An 11052-nucleotide genomic window follows, 5' to 3' on the forward strand; every position below is an offset into this window, starting at 1 on the left:
ATATTCTTTTGTGAATGGTCAAATGTAGTTTGTGTGTGTGTGTGTGTGTGTGTGTGTGTGTGTATATATATATATAGTTAGAATTGACAATCACATATATGAAGAAAAGTTGAATTTTTCTATACAGAAATTCTTTTAATTTAAATTGTTTGAGAGAAAACAGCTGAACTGATATACCAAAAACCCAATATATGTTAGTATATTACTTCTTAAAAATGTAATTCTCTCATATAACTATAATACAACTATTAATATCAGGGAATACTAATATATTAGAGTCATCTAGATTTTGACTCAAATTGATTACTTCCCAATAAATGTCAATTCAGACAATAAATGTCAATTCATTCTCTGACTCCCCAGTCAAGAACTTCCACAACATGAACCATGGTGTGCTCTCCTCATTTCTCTTGGGGTCTGAACCCCTATGCTGGTGAAAAATATGGTAGTGTTCTACCATTCCCTGGGGCACTGGTACAAAGTTAAGCATCTTTATAGAACTGTTGAATGTTGCTAAAGTCTCATATTGTTAATAATGTGCCCGGATTGTAAGCACCATTGATATTGCTTATTTTTTCTTTTAAATGTGGTGAGGTTTTAGGACAGGGAAGGTTGATTCCTTAATTGACAAGGATTAGACCATTCTGTGGGGACCCAGCTGCCTTCAATGAAGAGTTGTCATTCAGGCAGCCTCATGCCAACACCATCTACATTGAACAGAAAGCACAACTCTGTCTCTGAAGGCACTACCCTAGCAAATGTCTTGAATTTGTACTTTTTGCCTTCAAAATCATTGGAACATAGAAAACTGGAAACTACTTCCTTCCAGACTTGAAGGGGAGAATGGTGGTCCAGTAGAAGAACTGGGAATGGTAGGAACACAGTCATTCATTTGCATAGGGACTGCTATAATTGTTGAAAGACAGGGACTGTGCCATGATTGGTGGAAACAGTCTTTCATTTGCATGAGGTGACTTGCACTGATTGGTGCAGACTTCCTTTTTACACCCTCTTTCTGGCAATATAAGTAAGCTTTTTTCCTCACTGTGTGAGTCATTCATGATACACCTTGTGCTGTCCCTTCATGTTGCGACATTTGGTCCAATAAAGACCTCTCTTAGGTAGTGTTTTCTCTAGTTTTGATTTTAATTATTCATAGTGCATATGAGTGGATGACACAAAGAAAGAAGAGAATAAGCAGTGATGGAGGTGATAGCAGTGGTGGGCTGGCTTGACTCATCCTGGCATGAGAAGCAGCAGACCAATAAGCAGCTCCTGCTATTATGGGAACATTAGTAGAAGTGGCATCAGTGTGAACAGTGGTCAGTTGGCCACCTGCTGTAGGGGTAGTACTAACCCTTGTAACTGCTGAGAACTGCCTAGTTTTTCTTCCCCAAGCTCCAGAGCATGAGAGCTGTAAGACCTTTTAAAAATAATTTTAACATGTAATAATTGTACAAGGGGATACATTGTGATATTTACATATGTGCTTACAATGTATCTTAGTTGGATTTACCCCTTCCATCATTCTCCTTCTTCCCCCCTCCCTACTGTTAGGTCCCTGGCATTTTTGGGGTGGGTGGAAGGTACCGAGGTTAGCACTGAAATCAGATGCTCTGATTTATGACTGCTTGCCAAACTCCCCTGCTTGTTTCCCTGCTTACAAAATCTCAGGAATGCGGCACTATTCACAATAGCCAAGTTATGGAAACAGCCAAGATGCCCCAGCACAGACGAATGGATTAAGAAAATGTGGTATCTATACACAATGGAATTTTATGCAGCCATGAAGAAGAACGAAATGTTATCATTCGCTGGTAAATGGATGGAATTGGAGAACATCATTCTGAGTGAGGTTAGCCTGGCTCAAAAAACCAAAAATCGTATGTTCTCCCTCATATGTGGACATTAGATCAAGGGCAAACACAACAAGGGGATTGGACTATGAGCACATGATAAAAGCGAGAGCACACAAGGGAGGGGTGAGGATAGGTAAGACACCTAAAAAACTAGCTAGCATTTGTTGCCCTTAATGCAGAGAAACTAAAGCAGATACCTTAAAGCAACTGAGGCCAATAGGAAAAGGGGAACAGGTACTAGAGAAAAGGTTAGATCAAAAAGAATTAACCTAGAAGGTAACACCCATGCACAGGAAATCAATGTGAGTCAATGCTCTGTATAGCTATCCTTATCTCAACCAGCAAAACCCCTTGTTCCTTCCTATTATTGCTTATACTCTCTCTACAACAAAATTAGAGATAAGGGCAAAATAGTTTCTGCTGGGTATTGAGGGGGGGGAGCAGGAGGGGGTGGAGTGGGTGGTAAGGGAGGGGGTGGGGGCAGGGGGGAGAAATGAACCAAGCCTTGTATGCACATATGAATAATAAAAGAAAAATGAAAAAAAAAAAAAAAACAAAATCTCAGGAATTTCTACTTACTCAACTAGCCAGGCATGTCTACCTGTTCCATCTGTTGATGACAGATAATCAGAGAGCAGAGACTCTCTCTCCCTCCCCCATGGCTTGGCCCCTCCTACAAAGCCCACTACCTGTTCCATCTGTTGATGACAGATAATCAGAGAGCAGAGACTCTCTCTCCCTCCCCCATGGCTTGGCCTCTCCTACAAAGCCCACTACTCTTTTCAGCCAAGCTGCTGCACCCTGAACGTGAGGGGCAGCCCAGCATTCTGTAATAAATCTTTCTTTTTCCACACATGGTGTGGTCTTTATTTGGCAGTTCCTTACATCTGGTGCTGAAACCTGAGAGAAGTTAACAGGATGCTCCAGCCTGGAGCTGGTCCCTTGGCCTTCGTGTCCTGCCCTCTCCTGGACCCAGACTGATGAATGGACCCCACATGCCTCTGACTGTGGATTTTGGAACTTACTGCCTAACCGGCTTTCCTGTCCATCATTAGCCTCTCTTCCACTGCTCTCCACCTGACCTACTCTTCTCCTCAGACTTGGTGTCACCCTCCTCAGGGCTGCCTGCTCTGTCTGGTCTGGTAGTCATAGCACTGCTCCAGGTATGCCTCCTATGCCCGCAGGGGCACCCCTCTGCTTAGCATGGGGATGCCTGGCTAACTGGCTGGTCATTTTCTATGTTGGCAACCCCGGCCATGGACGCCTGCCCTTGGGAACCTGTTCGGGTGACACTTTCCCCTATTTCTCACTCTCTCACTCTCTCTCTCTCTTGCTCTCCCTCTCTGTTTTCCTTTCCTCTACCTAGGGTGAGATCTCAACAGCCCCTCCAGCTCACTTTGACCAAATGGCAATTGGACAATTCTGCTCTCCTTGCCTGAGTCAGGTAAGGGAGGCTAGATCTTGACCTAGATCTATATTGATCTATATAGATCTATATTGGCCTGAAGAGTAAACTTACTAAGGCACCTGCCTTATGCTCTCTCTCTCTCTCTCTCTCTCTCTCCCTCTCTCTCTATCCTTTTTTTCCTTCTACATATGGGGACCACACACTCTACATTAGACGTGTCCACTGGGATGCCTTCTCCACACCCTCCCCTTGGTCTCCAAGACGATATAAAACCTAAGCAACTGATTTTCACACACTTCTAGATCTTGACAATTTCTGCCATCACAATGGCAAGTGATCCAAAATTCCCTTTGTCGCAGCTTTTCTTTCTGTCTGCTCTCAACCCTCCCTGCTTCAATCTTGTAACACTGTTCAAATCCTCCTTGCCAGTGACAAACCCCCCTCAAAGTCTGTGTTTCTCCCTCCCACTGAAGAGTGGAGAAGAGTCTTCAGAAGATTCTTCTCTTATTTGTGATCTCACGGGCTCTGTCTGTTCATGTCTCAACTCCTCCTGCCAGTCCTCTACATCAATCTCTTCTCTCACCCTATCTTCCCATGACTCAGACCCCCTTTCTTCCACCCCCGCTGGCTCTCCCAAACATCCGTCACCCTATTCCCCTTCCACAGTGGTCACAATTGATCCTGAGCCATCAGCTCCCCAGAAGCCAACACCATTGGACTTGCCCCCAGCCGCTGCTACACCCTCACCCTTCTCCTTTCTACCCACATTCCATACCCACTCCCATACCTCCTCCCAAGCATGCCCAGCCCATCTCTACCCACTCTGGGAGGTGTCAGAAGCTGAAGACATTATCAGAGTTCATGTACCCTTTTCCATGACTGATCTTTCTCAAATTGAAAAGAGACTTGGCTCCTTCTCTAATGACTTAGCCTCCTATATTAAAGAATTTAAATACCTAACCCAAGCATATGATATGACTTGGCATGAGACCCATCTTCCAAGTATGGAATAATTATTCTCAACTCTCATTTTATTTCCCAATCCTTCCCTGACATTCAAAGAAAGCTTAAAGAGGCAGAGGAAGGCCCTCAACCCCCCCAGGGAGATTTTGTGAAAATGGCATTTAAGGTATTTAATAACTGAGACAAAGCACGATGCCAGCAAAAGGCCCAGCTCTTGGCAGGTGCCCTGAGGCCACCTCCTCCAACTCCAAGACGGGCTGGACAACAATGCACGCCCCCAGGGGCCTGCTTCAAGTACAACCAGATGGGACATTGGGCAAGAAACTGCCTTTCACCTTGCCTGCTGCCAGGACCCTATCCACGATGTGGCCAGAATAGACACTGGGAGATTGACTGCCCCTCTTTGTCTCTGCAAGGTAGGTCAGTCTCCCACTCCCACTCTCAACAGAGTGAAGGCCTCACAGATCTCTTGAGCCTGGTGGCAGAAGACTGATTCAGTCCTGGGACCTCAGCCCCCTTCAAGATCACTTCAGAGAAGCCCAGGGTAGCCATCCAAGTAGCAGGTAGGCCAGTCTCATTCCTGCTGGACACAGGGGCCAGTTATTTGGTGCTACCTAACTTTTTGGGTTAGCTTTATCCTTCACAGATCTCCGTGGTGGGAGTAGATGGTGTCCTCCACTGGCTAAAAACTACTGGCCCACTCTCTTGTTACTTATCAGATGTCCCCTTTACACATTCATTCCTTATCCTGCCCTTGTGCCCCACTCCATTGTTGGGAAGGGATCTTCTCTCCAAACTTCATTTCACCTTCTCCTTTTTAACCCCATTCACTACTCAAGACCAGTCCCATGTCCTTTTCCTAATGGTACTTACTAATTGCCCTCTCTCATCTGCTCCAAACTCTCTCCCTCTGCCTCCTGATATAGTAAATCCAATAGTCTGGGATATCTCCTCCCCTTCTGTCACTTCCCACCACTCACCAAATAAAATATATCTAAAAGATCCTAAATCTCACCCAAACAGGCCACAATATCCCATCTCCCTAAAACATAGGTGGGGTCTAAAGCCCCTCATTGACAAACTCCTAGACAAGAAGATTCTTAAACCCACCCACTCCCCATGTAACACCCCCATTCTACCTGTCCTAAAACCTGATGGCTCATACAGACTGGTTCAGGACCTGAGAGTTGTTAACTCAGCTGTGCCTCCCACCCATTCTGTGGTACCAACCCCTATACACTATTATTTCGTATTCCTTCAGATCCCTCTTATTTTTCTGTCCTTCATCTTAAGGATGCTTTCTTCACTACCCCCCTTCACCCTGATTGTCACAATCACTTTGCATTTACATGGGAGGACCCAGCCTCAGGGCTAGCACAACAACTCACCTGGACAGTCCTTCCCCAGGGCTTCAGGGGTAGCCCCCACTTCTTTGGCCAGGCTCTGGCATGGGACTTATCCTCACATGACCTTCAACCCAGTACTCTGCTCCAATATGTTGATGATCTCCTTCTCTGTAGCCCCATCCTTACCTGCTCTCAGGACCACACTGCCTTACTACTCAACTTTCTAGCACAAAAGGGCTGTCGAATTTCACCTTCCAAGGCTCAGCTTTCCCTACCACAGGTTAAATACCTGGGGTCCTTCTAACACCGACCTCCAGACAGATTACAGTAGACCAGAAGGCCCACATCAGGTTATTGATGGTCCCCTCTACAAAAGGGGATGGACCTTCCTTCCTGGGACTGGCTGGTGATCTCAGGACCTGGATTCCCAACTTTGCCCTCTTGGCCCAGCCCCTATATGAGGCTGCAAGGGGCCCTCTAACTGAGCCTATTGATCTGGCCAAACCTATCAAAACTCCCTTTCTCTAACTTCAGCAAGCCCTCCTCCAGGTCCCTGCTCTCTCTCTCCCAAACTTAGGTGACCCTTTCAAGCTATATGTCACCGAGAGAGGAGGAATGGCATTGGAAGTGTTAGGACAAATGAAGGGTTCCACCTTTGCCCCTGTAGCCTACTTATCCAAACAGCTTGACCCTGTTGTCAAGGGCTGGCAGCCTTGCCTGTGTGCTTTGGCTGCAGTGGCCCTATTAACTCAGGAATCCTCCAAACTCACTTTTGGGAAGCCCACCACTGTCCTGTCCCCCCACTGGCTGACTGACCTCTTGTCTCACCACTTCCTTTCCAACCTGTCTCTCTCAAGACTACAACTCCTCCATCTCACTTTTATAGAAAACCCCAATGTTACTTTACAAGCCTGCCCTCCTCTTAATCCTGCCACCCTACTTCCTGATGTCACACCCCTGGAGCACTCTTGCCTGGAATCCTTAGGGACTCTAACTTGCTGTCAACCCCACCTATCAAGCTCACCTCTGCCCAACCCCCACATTTCTTGGTTTATAGATGGCAGTTCCTCACTGGATGAGCAGGCTATGCCATAGTGTCCCTCACAAATGTTATTGAGTCCAGTCCTCTCCCATGGGGTACCACCTCTCAAAAGGCAGAACTGATTGCCCTAACTAGAGCCCTCACCTTAGATGAGTGTAAGACAGCCAACATCTTTACTGACTCTAAATATGCTTACCACATTATACACCATTATGCTGCCCTCTGGGAGGAAAGGGGCTTTCTCACCACAAAGGGCACACCCATCACCAATGGGCCTCTAATTCTTAAACTGCTAAAAGCCTCTTACCTTCCCACAAAAGTAGCAGGAATCCATTGCAAGGGATACCAACCAGAAACTACAGAGACTGCTGAAGGCAACGCCTTTGCTGACAGAAAGGCAGAAAGGGGTAGTGCTCAGACCCCCACCCCCCCATGGCACTTTTCATAACTACTCCTAAGATAAACCCTACTTATACATCAGAAGAGAAAAATAGACTTATAAATCTAGAAGCCATGCCAGGCTCACAAGGATGGTTCCTTTTAAATGGAAAACATGTTCTCCCCAATGCACAAGCAGAGGGGGTTCTAAGGGTCATTCACAAAACCCTTCATATTGGTGCTAAGCCATTCTCCACTTTCTTCAACCCTTATTCTTTCATCCTTCTCTCCCATCTTTCATAAAAAAGATTACACAAGAGTGCCCCACCTGTGCCCAGGTTTCCTCCCAGGGTGGCCTGAGACCACCCCCTTCCTTCTCTGCTCACCAGGTCTGGGGCGCCATACCAGGGGAAGACTGGCAGATTGACTTTACCTATATGCCAGCTAATAAAAAACTTAAATATTTATTAACCCTGGTTGACATTTTTTCTGGATGGGTTGATGCTTTTCCTACTATGGGCGAGTCAGCAGACATAGTGTCTACCCACTTAATCAATGACATTATCCCCTGCTTTGGGTTGCCTTGGACTTTGCAATCTGATAATGGTCCAGCCTTCATTTCAAAGGTGACCCAAATTGTCTCCTCTACCCTGGGAATGGCCTGGAACCTACATATCCCTTATCACCCTCAATCATCAGGAAAAGTAGAGAGAATAAATGGAATAATAAAAAAAAAAATCTAAAAAAGCTCTCCATTGAGCTCCACTTACCCTGGACTCAGCTCTTGCCCTTAGCTTTGGCCCACATCAGGGCCACCCCCAAGCCCTTCCTTCTTGAGCCCCTTTGAAATAATGTATGGCTGCCCATTTCTCTTAGGAAACTTGCCTCCAACAGACCCTACTCCTTTGGCTGACTATCTGCTTTACCTTAATCTTCTCAGGGAACTTCTCAGACAACATGTGGACCAGATCTTGCTGCACCCCTCAGAGGGTCCCATAACAACTTCTGTTAAACCATGGGATCTTGTTCTCCTCAAGGATCTTTGATCCTCTCTGTTGGGACCTTGGTGGATCAGACTTCATCTGGTCATCCTCACAAGGTCCACCAGTGTCAAGCTCAATGGGATCCCCCAGTGGCAGCACCTCTTAAGGATAAAACATTGCCCACCACTTCACTTCCACTACAACAAAGGATGAGTACTCTTGTGTACCACTGGGCCCCACACAGCTATGCCTCTCCTGCAAACTCTCTCCCTCTTCCTCTCCTACATAAGTTCTTTGTCCTCATCTGGCTCTCAATTTTCTGCCATAGGTGAACTTACCAATAATTGGCCTTGTCTGCAAATGAAGCCTGGGAAAAACTGTCAGCCTCCACTCTTGGGGACCTCACAAATCTCCAAATTCCAGCTAACCTTCCTCCCCAACGATGCCTCCACTCAGCACGAAGCAGCTAGATCAATTGGCACCCATAATACCAACAAAAGGCTGGCATGTTAGGTCCCTGGCATTCTTGGGGCAGGTGGAAGGTCCTGACGCTAATACCAAAACCAGACCCCCTGATTTATGGCTGCTTGCCAAACTCCCCTGCTTGTTTTTCTGCTTGTTTCTCTGCTTACAAAATCTCAGGAACTTCCAGTTACCCAACTAGCCAGACATGTCTACCTGTTCCATCTGGTTATCACAGATAATTGGAGACCAGAGACTCTCTCTCCCTCCCCCATGGTTTGGCCCCTCCTACAAAGCCCACTACTCATTTCAGCCAAGCTGCTGCACCCTGAACCTGAGGGGCAGCCCAGCAGCCTGTAATAAATCTTTCTTTTCCACATGTGGAGTGATCTTTATTCAGCAGCTCCTTACACCACCTTCTTAGAACAATTCTTTCTTAGAACAATCTTCTTAGGAGGTTTCATTCTTCTATTTTCATATATTGATACAAAACACATCCATCATATACACCATCATCCCCCCCTTCCTTGTGCCCACCCACCTCCCACTAGTACCCATTCTCAGAAAAGATCTATTTTTCCATCCTGCCCTTTATTTTTTTAAAAAAATGTATATTCGTAGTCCTAGGGAATTTGGCCTTGGTACTTTAGGCTTGTATATATTGTTCTTCAATCAAATTAACTACCTCTCCCCTGTTACTCATTCTCTATCACCATGCTCCCCTAATATTGAACAGCTTACTGTATAGTGCATTATATTATATTCATATATAGATGGGTTATTTCAATATTTTTCATTCTCTAACATTATTTTTACCTTTCTCCTCCCATAATCACCTCAGACAGACTCACAAACAGAATTTTGTTCTCATTCTCACTATATGTGTATATATATATATATATATACATATATGTGTGTATATTTATGATCATACATGTTTCTTTATATACACTTAACTTATAAGTCTAGCTTCCACATATGAAGGAAAACATGAAACCTTTAATTTCTTGAGCCTAGCTTACTTCACTTAACATGAAGCTCTCCAGTTCCGTTCATTTACCTGCAAACAACATAATTTCATTCTTTTTTATTGCTGAATTAAACTCCATTGTATATATATATATTATATATATATATATATATACCACCTTTTACTAATCAATTCATCAGTTTTGAGGCATCTATTCTGCTTCTAAAGCTTGATTATTGTAAATAATGCTACAATCAACATGGATGTGCAAGTGGCTCTAAAAGTTCAAATGACCAATAAACATATGAAGAAATTCTCAATATCCTTGGCCATGAAGGAAATGCAAAACAAAACTATATTGAGACTCCATCTCACTCCAGTTCAAAAGAGGTGTAGCACTTTTTGTGGGCACAATTGTCAAGCCCCCCAGGCCTGACCCCTAGTGTGAAGGAGCCCTCAGTTTTGCTGTGGCTGTCAAGAGACCTAGCTCCAACTTCCAAGATATGTGAGCTGCAATGCAAGAAGGAAACACCCAATGGTCCACACTCATCCACCACTGTGGCTTCTAAAGGGTTAAAAACACTCTCATATGAACTGGGATAGATGCAGTAGCCTTTCCTTGAATAACTAGCATATATATCTCTGTAGAGTAGAATGACTTCAGCCAGTTGGTATGAAACACTAGTAATTCCCTTTTCACCCAGCGTTGCTGTCAATCCCCTTTCCTGGTTGCCTCATTCTCTACATCAGAGTCCTCCCAATTTACTGAAGCAGTGGTACCTGATACCTGAATGCCACAAAACATGCCCTAGTCATTGCCTTGTTTCATTTGTAAAACCTTAAGTGAAGTAACCATCAGCATGGAGGTTCTGATAATCTGCTCAAGAAGTGAGGTACGATGCTCAGCCACTCCTCTCTGTGAATACCTGGTTTTCCCTGTCCAGAGTATTGTAGGTCACCCCAAGTTAATCCTCTTCAGGTTTATCCTTTCAATCCGAGATGTATCTTACAAGTAACATGAACATAGCTTTATCAATAGTACCGTAGATACCTAAGTTGCTTGCACCTATAGTGGATTCATACTTAAATTTTTAAGATGGAGGGAGAAGGTAAACAAAGAAGGATGAAAATTTGAAGGATAGAGCAAGAAGACGAGTGAGTAATATCTTCCAGGGAGATTTCCCCAGAGATACATTAGATTGTATTCATATTTGTGACCTATACTACATTCACAAGTCCTAAGAAAACCAGATGAAATACCATAGTGCCTGATTTTAGGATAATAATAAAAAAAGACATACTAAGGACGGTAAGATGGAATGACTTTCTTGTATCAACTCTCCCAAAGTACAAGACAGGCAGCAGGAATAGAGATATTTCCGTCTTGAATGAAGTAAAAATAATTATTTCCATTCTTGGACATGAATATAACACCAGATAGACAATGATGAAACCCCTTGGTTTGTAGAGCTCCATGAATCTTGCCCCTTTGTGTGTACTAAGAGGCTTGTATTAAATCTCTTGAAGTGTTTTGTCCTGGCAGCCTAGGAATTAACACCACTATCCCTCTTCCAAATTCTGGCACCAAAAGAGAGTAAGAAGCCACTTCCTTGGGAGCAGAGTTCAAAACTTAGAACAGGA

At 44.5% G+C, this 11052-nt stretch overlaps 1 long non-coding RNA gene across 2 annotated transcripts; it reads left to right on the forward strand.

The window, feature by feature from the left end:
- Window positions 1-2392: 2392 nt before the first annotated feature.
- Window positions 2393-9542, forward strand: LOC141424772 (uncharacterized). 2 transcript variants are annotated; one of them, XR_012449675.1, is made up of 3 exons: window positions 2393-3022; window positions 3226-3303; window positions 4679-9542. It is a non-coding gene; the product is annotated as an uncharacterized lncRNA (long non-coding RNA). The 2 variants fall into 2 exon arrangements; XR_012449676.1 differs by having other exon boundaries at window positions 8308-9542.
- Window positions 9543-11052: the final 1510 nt, after the last annotated feature.

This window comes from Castor canadensis, chromosome 7, assembly GCF_047511655.1.
Source record: "Castor canadensis chromosome 7, mCasCan1.hap1v2, whole genome shotgun sequence".
Lineage (NCBI taxonomy): Eukaryota > Metazoa > Chordata > Mammalia > Rodentia > Castoridae > Castor > Castor canadensis.